This window comes from Marmota marmota, unplaced genomic scaffold (genome assembly GCF_001458135.2).
Source record: "Marmota marmota marmota unplaced genomic scaffold, marMar, whole genome shotgun sequence".
Classification (NCBI taxonomy): Eukaryota; Metazoa; Chordata; class Mammalia; order Rodentia; family Sciuridae; genus Marmota; species Marmota marmota.
In genome coordinates, this window is record NW_026004437.1 from 135,496 (window position 1) to 148,984 (window position 13,489).

Sequence of the window (13,489 nt, forward strand, 5' to 3'; positions counted from 1 at the left end):
GTTCAGTTATGACAGGTACCTGGGTATAAAGATTGGTGGGATAGATTGAAGAAAAAAAAAAGTAGGTATGTGTTACTAGAGAAACTCCGAGGGAGCTCAGATAGAACAGGTCAGGAAGTATAGCAACAGCAAATTTATGTTTGATGAGCAGTATCTGAGAGAAAGAAATTTCAAGGCTTGAGAGAAAAGAAAGAGTGTTACATCTCTGGTAGAGCTCTATGAGCAGGGAGCCAGGTGTGTGGCATACTTGTTTTATTAAACCATTATACAACTACATCTTGGTTTTTAGGAATTTTTGTATAAGAAGCCACTGGCATAAAATTATTCTGTCACAATATTACCTGTTTTCCCCCTCTTGGGATACACTTTTTTCTCACCTAATTCATCCTCAGCAGTTTCTTCTTCCTCCTAAGATCCATTCACCTAGTCTTTCACAACCATTTTTTCCTGCTCTGTACACTTTGCCTTTTCTTCCACTGTCTCCTCCTTCAGATCCTTGATTTTCAACTATGCCACATTCTCTATGCTATTCTCTGACATTGTTATGTGGATGGGCATAGGTGTATGGGAGACTTGGTAAGTAGGGCCCTGATTTAAGGGACATGGACAGTGGAAGATGGTGAAAGATGCAGTCTATTTTGGTGGTGAAAGCAGTGGTGCAGCTCTCTGTTGGAACATTCTAAGAATATTTGGTGTGAAAAAGTAGAATTGATGACTTATAAATTATGCCTATGTAGATAGTACCACATTTATGTAGATAGTACTAAATAAATTTTCAACCTGGCTCTAAAATTTGGCATGGCAAACAGAAGATGACAATTCTAATCAATTAACATGTTTATAATTTTAGTCTTATTTGATCTTTTGCCTTTTTGTTCATATTTTCCTTCTTGGTGAGTAACAAATAGTGAATTTGCTTTATTATTAACTTGTTTTATTAGTAGTTATTTACACTCCTTTTTGTATATTCATGTAACAGTTGAATATTTCCTTCTTTGTTAAGTGCATTTAGAAATATTTTTGACACTGCTTTAATTTTTTTGGTATGTCTTTTTTCCCTCACAAATATAACCATGTCATTCATTCTGTCATATCAACTTTTTGCTACATACGTACTCTGCAAGTATTTACTCCCACTTTATGTTTTAGTTTTGATGACTGGGTATTCTTTGACCTAAAAAAAAATTAAAATGATCTTCAGATATATAAATCCATAGAAATATAAAGGAAAATGTCTTAAAATTTGAGTAATAGAGATAACTAATGTATGTAGTTTTGCCCTTCCCAGTTTTCAAATAAGTACCATGCACATTTATTGCAAGAGGCTGATCAAGAACAGACAGAAAGTGTGAATAGATTATTCCTTGGAATAATCCAAAAATCCATGGGATTGGGAGCGTTTCTAGCCTTCAAAGAAAAAAGAAAAATAAGACCTGCACTGTGCACATAGTTCTGTCCTCTGCTCTTCATTTTGAGACAGTGTATAATGCCACTCTTTTTTATCCATCTCTCTCACTTTTGTGGAATGTGAACCTATCTAGCTTTATTCTGCTGGCTCAGTGTCCCCTCTCTTTCTTCATCCGCTGTGCATGAAATTTTCTTTTGTGTAATTCTGTCAAATATACTGTGCAAGAATAAGAATAAGCTCAGTGAAGGATCTGCCATCTATCTTGCTATGGTTTTCAGATTCTAAACAATTTGAATGTCATAACCTTTTGTGACAGCACTACGTTCTATATATAAAAAGATAGTTTGTTTCTCTTTATGCTTTTGAAGGCTGCATCACCACAAGGAGAAGGGAAACATTTGCAACCACAGAAAAATATACCAGTAGCCACTAAAAGCTAGAATGATTGTATTCTAGAGCATCTGGAAGGAGTGTGGCTTTGCTAACACTTTGATTTTAATCCTGTGTTATGATAATGAAAACATCCATAATTATAAAAAATGAGTTTCAATTATTTTAAGCTGCTATATTTGTGATTATTGCCTTTAGTAGAAATATGAATCTCTAGGGATTTTTTTGCAAGTTAAATTGATATGTGACCAAAGTGAATCCTGCTAATGTGGTGGGTATCAAATATAAATAGTGGTTTTCTAAGTTATGTACATATTTTCAAATTATAATTATATATGATTATAACCTGCCTACTGTATAGTCACAAACAGCAACAGCTTGGTCAGGCAAATTCTTAAGTATTTTATTTTATTTTATTAACTACTGCTTATTGAGAATGTGACCTATGTGGTTTGACTTCAGGAAGTATTCTCTCTATTTTTTAATTGACTTCTCATTACTTATTCTTTATAAAATATTTTGTTCTAAAATATATTTGAATATATTTATTACTTGCAGTTTTCAAAACTATAGGGCTGATTCTGAAAAATTTCCTGATCAGACATGTTTTTATTTTTGAAGATTGTCAGATTTCTTTGTTGTTTCTATCTTCTACTTAATTGAGAACAGGGAATTTGCTGGTTCACGTTTCTTTCACTTCTTGTGCTGAGTGGATGTATTTGTGTCTGTTTGGTGGTCTTTTTTTTGTTTCTAAATTGTAGTTTTGTGAGATTCCCACCAATGTTTTTAATATGGTCAAAGTAAGATATTTACAATGTAGCTTCCTTTTGTCTCTTGCTTTTTAATTTTGTTCTTTCCCCAAATGAGAAATAACAGAGCTTGAAAAGTAGATATTTTTAAGGTCACCAAAAATGAAATGTGTAAAAAAAGGAAAAATTTGATGAAATGGAAAAGCCAACATGGGCTTCTGATGAATGTGTTTAATGTTATGAATTTCTGCTTGAATATTCTCTAAAGTGTAATTTCATTTTTAGATAATAAATTTAAGTCTTGAGTCAAGACTTAAATTCAGTATGTCCACATAGAACTGTTTTTCATTTTGAATGGGTCTTGGAATTCTCACTGGGGTATTAAGGGATCTCTATACTCCTTATTTTGTAGTGTTCAATGACATTAAAATCATTCTTTAATTCACTTTCTGAAACTCTAAAAAACTGAGAGCAAAATATCCTGTATAGTGTACAACAATCAGTATAACAAGTAATATATCCTGTTCTTTAAATGGTTTCTAAGCTTATAAATAATGACATTGAAAATTTTAACTTATGATTATGTGGCACATAGGAATGAGAATTTACCAAAAACAACATATTTACTAATATTGTAGGAAAAATTTCACTAATAACATTATAATTTCTCAGTACTACCTATTAAATTTATTACATGCTATATCATTATCAAGTTTTACCACACTGCCTAAGTTTTATAGTATACCATTGTTTGAATCTAGGGACACTTAAGCACTTAGCCACATCCTGATTTCCTCAGCCATTTTAATTTTTTTTTTTTTATTAGAGACAAGATTTTGCTGATTGGCTTAGAGCCTTGCTAAGTAGCAGAGGAAGTATTTGTACTTGTTGATCCACCTGCTTTATCTTCCAAAGTTACTGGAAATATAGGTGTATACCACTATGGCTGGCATATATTAGCAATCTTATGATTATTACTTTTTCCTCTTTGTTTTATGATAATCTATGATTATTTTACAAAAATTATACAGTTATTTGGGAATCTACAATGTGTAGATAAATATTTATAGTAGTTGCGAAAAGGATACAAGAAAATAAATAGTCTGTTATGGTTTTTATTTTATATTTAGTAAACTCATATAATATTGAACCTAATTAAATAGATATGACAAGATAAAAATTATAATCTTCAAAGCAACCAATAAAAGTGTAATACTGTGTCATTGAAATACTGGGAAAGAATAAGATGAGTGGAATAGTTATTTGTTTAAAAATATTGATGGTCCCAGTAGTCTTAATGGTCCAAAAAAGGAAATAACTCTAATGTTCCTGAATATTGAAATGAACAATTTGTAGTACATCCTTAAAATACAAAGCAGTCATCAATAAAAAGAAACACATTACTGACACACATATGCTTATTGACTCTCACAGATACTGTACAGTATTTAAAATTATATTGCATAAAGTCAGGCAAAATAAAAATATGGCTAAATATCCATCCCTCTGGGAACAAAATTTTCATGTAAAAGAAAATAGTTTTCTTGGAATGATATAAATATTCAGTGCTTAAAAGCAGTGAAAGTTTTTATCATTCTGTTTGTCAAAACTGTAAATTAATATCTGTGACATTCAACACATGTACATATGACCTCACCAGAAAAGAAATATACAGCAGGGGGGAGGGGGTTGGCCTACTTTGCAGTATGGTTAGAAGTGTAGAAAAAATAAAAATGGCATGTAATAAGCAGATATTGAATCTGGGTAACTGGTTTAATGTTTACTTATATACATTTTATATTTATATATTGAAGCTTTTCCATGCTAGTTGTTAAGAACCTCTATGCTTTTGGGGATCATAGATAGAGAAAATGATTTAGTCTGTCTGGGCTGATTCAAACTATGTTCACTTTTGGATAATTTCTGAACCTTTACATATATGCTTTGTGTGTTTTTATATGTGCATTGTACTTCAATGTAAATTTTAAAAATTATGTTTGTGAAATATGTATATCAGAATACTAGCAACAATTAGTGATTTGGTTGAAATCTCAAATTAGTTCACTTTGGATTTTAATATTCTTAGGCATTCATCTATGTTCTAACACTTGAACATAAGTTTTTTTTTCATTTCAGCCACAACTTGGTAAACATTAATTTTTATTCATTTATTTCTTTTTCTCAGTGCTGGGGATGGAAGCAAGCATCAATTTACCATGCAAATTTATATATATATATAAAATTCAAGCTTCTAGCACCAACCATGTTTGATTTGTAGCTCTATTTTCGTCCATATCTATAGTACTATACTAAGTGAACCCTGAAATTTTAAATTGCTCCTGTGTGCAAACTGTTTAACCTGGGAGTCCCAATCTTTGGCTACAAAGTGGGTTTAGTGTAGGGTGAACCTACACTAATATATATATATATATAATTTTACTATATTACCAGGCCTGTCATTGAACTTGCAATCAAGCTGTGTCAGACTCCTTCACTGCCAGGATTAATGGCATGCACCACAACACATTGCTTAACTTTCTCCAATTATATTCTTTTTACAAGTCTGTTGTTCATGAACAAGGAACTTAGAGCTCTGCCCAGTGCCTCGTGTATTCTCAAATTTTTTAACTGAGTTGAATGGCCATAAATGACTATCAAAGATTATTTTATCCAAAGCATATCAATGATACAATGCAGGTGCTCTGGTTTGGATAAATATCCTGTAATGGTCCATGTATTAAATGCTTGGTCCTCAAGGTGTTGTATTTAGTGAAAGCTTTACAAGGTAAGCTTGTAATAGTGGGAATTGTTTATTTCATTGTACAATATGTACTTGAAATGAATTTTTGACACCTGGAGCTTATTTTACTTTTCTGTTGCCATGTGCTCCTGCCATAATGTGCTTGTACACCTCAAGCATAAAGCTGTAATACTAATCACTTATCAACAAGAATCTCCAGAACTTTAATTCAAAATAAGATTTTTCTGTTTGTTAGATAGTTATCACAGGTACTTTTCATAGTTGTTAAAAAAAAAAATCCTAAATGACAAATTTGGTTAGCCTGAGGGGCCAAAGTCAGAGCACATATCTTATGTGTCTTTGCAACTCATTTATCATAAGATGTTTATGTAAAGCAGTGGTTTTTGGTTTTGCAACACATGATAATTTATTTTCAAATTTTTTTTTAATATTTATTTTTTAGTTTTAGGTGAACACAATACCTTTATTTTACATTTATATGGTTCTGAGGAATGAACACAGTGCCTCGTGTATGCTAGGGAAGCATGTTACCACTGAGCCACAACCCCAGCTATTTTCAAATCTTTAAAAAAACATTGATGCCTGGGTTTCTTTCCAGGGATATAGATTTCATCATTTTAATGCAATTTTAAATTTGGAAATTGAAGAGCCCTTCAGGTGACTGTCCATTTTAGCCAAAACTTGGAACTATTGGTTCACAGGTGAAAATGCATTAACTCTGTGTGGTTTCTGTTTGTGCTATGTGGATCTGTCCACTTCAGCCTTTCTGTTGGGAGTTTATGGAAAACAGATTTGCCATGTTGAGAAGAAAATAAAAGGATTATTTTCTTATTTACTCAGGTGTTTAGACAAACTGCTGGTGGAGAAAATGTCTTCTCATTATACCTATCTTATTCTCATTTCATATTAAGAAACTGTTTCATAAAAAGGTCTAAGTTTAGTCTAGATTAAAAATCATAAGTAGACTACAAATACCAAAAATAAATTAATGAATAAATGAAAGAATATGCAGATATACTGTGTGTTATGCATATTTTAACTATTACGCCATGATGAGAAATTTTTTAAAAATCATTTAGCCTTCATTTTTTAAATATATCCTGAGTCTATTTACTCATAATTCCCTATTTAAACAAACAAGCAATAAAACAAAACAAAAACAAAACACTTAGTGTTTTCTTAAAAATATTTTAATAGTAAAAAGTAGTGAAGGGATATATAGCTAAAAACAATTGTGTTTCTTTTGCAGAGATGTCATTCTTCAGTTTCTTAAATTCCTAGAAAAACTGCATGATTGTTGTGGCCTACCAAATTTTTTGATAATTTGAGGCAGGCAGTAGAGATTCTGAGTCTAAACCTGATTTGCCTCTGTGGTTTGGTAAAATTTTATGAATTGTAGTACTCAGACAAATGTCATCTGAAAGAAAAAAAAAAGGTATAAATTGTAAAATTATTTTTAATCATTTATCTATCTATTTATTTATTTTTCTGTATCCAGGCCATTGGCAATGTTCTTTTATAGCTGTTCTTAATGACAGGCAGAATGTGTTTGGCATGATATAAATAAAAGTGGTTTATATACTACAGCCAGTAGAATATAGTTATTATGAAAATGTATGGGTTTTATGCCTTGGCCTGAAATGTTTTGAATCCTTTCTGTTTTTGTCTTTGTACACCCTACCATATCAAGTTGAAGAAGCTCATATTAGGCTTTTGAAGGATAAGAGATGGTGTGGATGAGAATTAAAAGACCATATTGGACAGCCATCTCTCTTCCAGAAACAATGTTACCATGTCAAATAGCAGAGCATATGCTTGAAGGATCTCTGCTGAAATTAGAATAATGCAGCTAAACCCAGTCTAAATAGGGCTTACTCTTAAACTTTTTATTTTCAGGTTTTGTGATGTCAGATGGCTCTGTCACAGGCCCTTTCACTCTGACATTTAGGAGCTAGAGAATTTGTAGAAATGATAAGTCTGTAGAACTGGGCACTGTGAAACAGAAGACAGGGGCTTGATGATAGTAGTCAGAACTGAGAGTGGAGACCTGGGCTCTGCTGATGTCAGCTTTCTAATCTCTTACTGTAGTCCAAATTTGAGAGAGCTCAATATTCTGCAACCTCTAGTCCACATAATGGGATTGATAGTCAGGATACTACTTTTTTGTCCTGTGCCAGATTGGTGACCCCAGCCTGGCCTAAAACTAACTCTGTACCTTTTTGTCCAAACCCTTTTAGAGTGAATGTTAAAGATAGTGTCATGACATGAGAATTCTGATTGATGTAAATAATTCATGTTTGGAAGTAGCTGTGGCCCATGGGGTTTTTAGTTTCTCTATCCTTCTCAGGCATTTTCCATATTTTTAGTGCATTTTTCCAAATGTATGGTAAGCATGATTTTCCTAAATGCCATCTTTTCTCAGCTAATTCATTATATGAAAGATGTTTCCCTGTGGTACATTTCAAATAACAGCATTTTAATTTATTTTTTTTTAATCTGAGTTTTGATGGAATTTAAAAATTTGTATTTGGGCCTGTGTGTGCATGTGTGTGTTTGTGTGTGTGTGTGTGTGTGTGTGTATTCTTTCCCATGAGAGGAAATGAGAATTATAATGTGAAGCTCTGTAAAAAGTACTTGTACCTAATTCTACTTGTAAAGATGTATGTCCATAATCTCAGCATTTTAGTAGGCTGGTGCAGTAGGATCACAAGTTTGAGAATAAAAAAATAAAATGGGGGGATATTACTCAGGGGTTGAGCACTCCTGAGTTCAATCCTTGGTAATAATAATAAAAAAAGTCTTTGAATCTCTTCTTTATTTGTCTGTTTTAAGCATAGACAGCAAGTTTAGGGACCATTAAGAAACTTTAGACTGTGATCTCTCTTCAGTATCTGCCATGTCTTTGACTGGTCATTACTGACCCAACATGCTCACAGCTGCCATGGTTTCTGAATTACCTAGAAAATACCATCCTATGTATAATCATCAATTCCTAAAGAACAGCTTGAGTTTGGGGAATGGAGCACCTAGTTGGACTAGCTGGCTATTCTAGAACTACAGAAATATCCTGTATATGTTTCATCTAAATAGATCATATATTGGAACATTAATATAATTTTTCTCAAATATTAGGTTCAGATGCCCAGAAACACATTGCTTGTCAGCCACATTGATTCTGCAACTGAAGAGAAAGGCAAAGATGATCTATATCTTCTTTCCTCTTACCCATCTAGGAAAGATAGATGATCAAGTGTCACAATTTAAAAGGAGAGTAATCTATATCAAATAATCAGGGAAAAAAATCCTAGTGTGTTTAGAAGTATCCAAGGGAAAACTCGCTACATGCAGATTGGAAGACATTGGGGTGGTCACTGAATATTTAAGCAAAAAAGATGGTGGAAGAAGAATGTCTCATTTTAGTCTAATATTCTCATTATCTATGAAATGTAATTTATACTAATATTTGAAAGATAAAGAATGTTTCCAAAGAGAAAAGATACAAGCAGATTTAAGAATAAAATTACATTCAAACTAAGATCAATTATTCATTCTGTAAAAGAACATCATTAATTGTTAAGTTATTAATTCTATTGGTGGCTATAATTTTCATCATTGTGGAGCTATTTCTAGACTGTCAGATTAGAAAAATTCAGATATGGGTAATAAGTGGCTTTTTTCCCTAAATATATATTGCAGTACTGGGAAATAATCAAATATAAGGTATGGATGCATCTCAAATGTTAGACTGTCAAGGGCTTGTTTTTAGAAAGAAAAACAAATAAAGAAGGTGAAAGGGGAATGGATCAAAGAAATGTAGAACATTCATATCTTTCTGGGCATATTAGGACATGTCTGTAATCACAACTACATGGAGGTTGAGGCAAAAAGTTCAGTAGCTCTAGCTTACTGGAGCAACATAGCAAGAACCTGTATCAAAAGAAAAAAAATAAATTACAAGTATTAGGGATGCATCTCAGTTGTAGAATGCCCCAGTATCACAAAAATAAATCAAAATTTCAAATGAAAGAATCTTTTACCATGAAGGCAACCAATACTTAGGAGTTTTAACAAAAAAAAGTGTGTGTTAGTTTTGTCTCAAATGAGATGGCTCAATGGTTCATAGGGGCAAGACTTAAGCTCCATTTTGTCACAAATATTTTGTTCTGAACACTGAATGTAAAAGCATTCAACTGAATATTTTTGATGGAATAAATGGGAATATGCAGAGTGAGTATCTGAATCACCATATTTAACATAGAGAAGATTTTCTAACTCATAATGAGAAAGGGGGCTTTTTACAACTATAGTGGGACACAAAAATTAGAAATAAAATCTTCAGCCAGCTATTTTCTAAAATGGCCTATGTAGTGCCTCATCTTCTGATGTTTTTATGTTCTATGCAAGTTTTCTATTGTCACCTTCCTGATTTATGTATTTCATAAAAATCTGGTATACATAAATAAAATGTGCTTTTTTTGTTTCAGAAGTAGTTCTATCAGATGATGTAACTTCAGTGTGTAGTTATAGAGACCCCCCAATTTATAGGAAACTGATCATAAATACAGATGTTATTCTGGGGCTTGCAACTGGCACTTTGTGAAAGTGAATTTTATAGGAGTGAACCCCAAAGTTGTGTTATCTGTATTAAAGGGCATCAGAATTGAATTATAGGTCAACTATTTTTGGAACATTGATTGTTTTGCAAATATGCACATTTAATATCAAAAGTAGTTGCATAGTCAAGTGTGGTGACATACACTTGTAATCCCAGTGATGTGGGAAAATGAGACAGTAGGATGGCAAATTTGAGGCTAGTCTCAGTGATTTAGAAAGGTCCTAAGCAACTTGATAAGTCTCTGTCTTAAAATTTAAAACAAATGAATATTCTGATATAACTCAGTAGTAGAGTTACCCTGGTTAAATTCCTAATTTAAAATAAATAAACAAACAAACAAATAAATAAATAGATAAATGGTTGTTCCAGAAAGAAGACCTCAAAGATCAGAACCTTAAATTAACTCTAGGTATGTGTTTATTCACTAGTGAAAATTGAGACCCTGAAAAAGGGAGTACTTTCCCACTGTCAGGGAGTTCTTTATGGTGTAAGTACATTTTAGAATTTGTTTTTCTTTTCTGGCTTAGTATTTTTTCATTTGCATCTTCAAAAATAGCCATGTGCAGATACAGTTTCAGAGTAAGAGTAGTTCTACAAATCTGGGAATGTTTAATCTGATGTGTCAGGAACTGTGGGGTTAACAATCTATTCACTTAATTTGCTTTTTTCATTTTTTTCTTTTTTATAACTCTGTGCCATATAATTCAAGTTTGCCCAAGTACCTAAGTGTTTTGTAAGAGTCTGCTAGTTAAAATATTTATTTTATTGTTTGGAAAGTGAGTTGTGGTGTTGTGGTCTGAAGAAGTTAAAATATTTTTTTTAATAAAATACTTGTTATATGGTATGATTAAATAAATAATGAGAATATAGACAACTTTAAAGATTACCATTCAAATAAATATGTGGGCCATTGGAAATTTGTGTTTCACTGATCTCCTGTCTTCTACACACAGAAATGACCACTGTCGTATGAGTCTTGTTATTACTTATAATTTTGGAATGTATATCTCAAATATCATTGAATTGTTTCATGGTGCTTCTTCTGAATATTCAGTAACTTATTGCAACTGTTACTTATCCATTAGGATTATGTTGAAATTTTTTATTACTTTTTGCTTCAGTGTTTTGTTTCACATGTGTTGCTCTCTGGGTTTTATTATACCAAATTTATTCACCAATTTCATTGCTTATAACTAATTATTAGGGCTGGGAATATGGCTCAGCTTGTAATGTGCTTGCCTTGCATGTACAAGGCCCTGGCTTCAATCTCCAGCACCACAAAAAAGAAGCTTTATGAATGACAGAGGCCACTTCTTCACTGAGAGTCTGCTCTTCTAACTCTCATCACAACTTCTGTCAAATGAAAAACTTTGTCAATGATCTTATAGTTGACATGATATTTATTGATTTATTTTTTATTTCAGGAACCATTGACATTCAGGGATGTGGCCATTGATTTCTCTGAAGAGGAATGGAAATGTCTGGACCCGGTTCAGCAGACTTTATATGGAGATGTGATGCTAGAGATCTATAGAAACCTGGTCTTTGTGGGTGAGCATAAATGTCCTTCAGAATTATTAATTCATGGCCAATATTTAATTTCTTAATTTGTTTAACCTATCTTTTCAAAGTAGTGTTGACAATCTGGAGATTGAAAATGGTTCCAAAGTATTTTAGTGGTTCTCTCAATAGATAGATAGATACATACATACATACATACATAGATAAAAAATAAAAATTGGAAAAATAATTGTCAAGAATCCTCTATGATACCTCCTCTTTGTTGTTTCCTAATGAGGTAAGCATTAAGAAACATAAGTAGTTACCAAAAACATAACAAAATGAACCGCACCCCATTTTCCAGCAAGCACATCCTGTCTTTAAGTCATCCTGTCTTTAAGTCATCTTTAGTCATTTATTTTCCCCATAGCAATAACCTTGGAATTTGAAGAGAAAAGTGACAGTAGCCATATATCCATGCCATTAGAAGTCCATGAAGCAAAGAATACAGATAAGACATCCAAATGTCAACAAGGAAGTCTCATTTTAAAATATTAAGAAGCTAAAATCCAACAGAAATCGTGTTTCTAAACTTAGGTTTCTTTCTTTTGCATTCATTAAAGAGCATATCCTGCCCTATGTTTGCCATGCTTCCCAATTCTTAAGCTACTTGTTGTTCTCCAGTGATCTCCCTATATTCAAATCAACAAAATACTCCTTAACACCTCTGAGGATTTACATAATCTCAGACATCTGTTGATCATAGGGGCTCCCTAAAAATCTGTGCATATTTCTGAATATCTCTAGTTTAAACTAATGTAATATTTTAGTCAAAGAATAAATTCTGTAATATAATTCAAGTATTTATTCATTCAGATTTTATTATCAGAGCTTTTTATGAATGCTTAAACTAGATTTTCTGTGAATTATTTTTTTGCCATGTAATGAATAGCAGTGATTCAAAATGCCTGTTCCTAGTGAGTATAAAAGTATAACTCATAAATGTGGTTTAAAGAAAGATTTCTAGGGCTGGGGCTATAGCTTAATGGCTCAGAGCTTGTGTTACACATGTAAGGCAGTGGGTTTTATATATGGTAACACTTAAAAACAAATAAATAGAATAACTTACTGTCTTATATATTTTAAATGTACTATTAGGTAGTGTTGATTCACATTGTTTTATACCATATTCCTAGAAAATTTGAATCACATAAAAGCAAAATTTATCTCTTCCCCCACACAAGTGCTCATTTTTCTCTCACCTTTTCATTTGTGATTTTATTCTTTTTGGCCTGTATGTTTTTCTCTATTAGATATCTCATAAGTAGAATCACATGGTATTTGTCTTTTTGTGAATGACTCATTTCACTTAGCATACTATCATAAAGACTGATAATTGTAGGTCCTATATAATTTCTTATCTTTATAAAGTTTGAAAAAAAAATTTTTTTGCACCAAGGATTGAACTCAGGGACATTCTAACTGAACCACATCTCCAGCCCTGTTTTGTATTTTATTTAAAGACAGGGTCCCACTGAGTTGCTTAATGCCTCACCATTGTTGAGGCTGGTTTTGAACTCATGGTCTTCCTGTCTTAGCTACCCAAACTGCTGGATTACAGGTGTGTGCCACCACACTCGGCCAAGTTTCAAAACTTTATATCCTATTCAAAATTTCCTTCATATACTCATGTGAAAGAACATTTGATTGGCTTTCCACATTTATCTTTATTGAATATTTTTGTAATAAGCATAGATCTGTAAATATATTTCGAATTGACCATCAATGTGAGGACTGATTTATGTACTCTCAATTTTGTTATGTATAGCTTCGTCATCTAAATTTGTGTTAACATACAAGTATCTATTATTTTTATATGAGGAAATACTTTTTATTTTTTTTAATATGTTACTTATTTATGTACTGTGGATACTACACAGAATTTTTAAAATAACTTATTTCATTATTTATGCAAAAATAGTATTGAGCATTTGGTTGGCATTATGTAGAATTCTTAGACTGCTTTGGGTATTTTTTTTTTTTTTTTTTTTTTTTTTTTTTTTTTT

The 13,489-nt window shown here is 32.1% G+C and overlaps 1 long non-coding RNA gene across 2 annotated transcripts in view; it reads left to right on the forward strand.

The window, feature by feature from the left end:
- The window catches only part of LOC125614621, a 116,344-nt gene that overhangs the window by 50,144 nt on the left and 52,711 nt on the right, over positions 1 to 13,489 (forward strand). For both annotated transcript variants that reach the window (XR_007345194.1, XR_007345195.1), the window contains exon 2: positions 11,348 to 11,474. This is a non-coding gene — a long non-coding RNA (uncharacterized LOC125614621). The remainder of the gene's footprint in view (positions 1 to 11,347; positions 11,475 to 13,489) is intronic.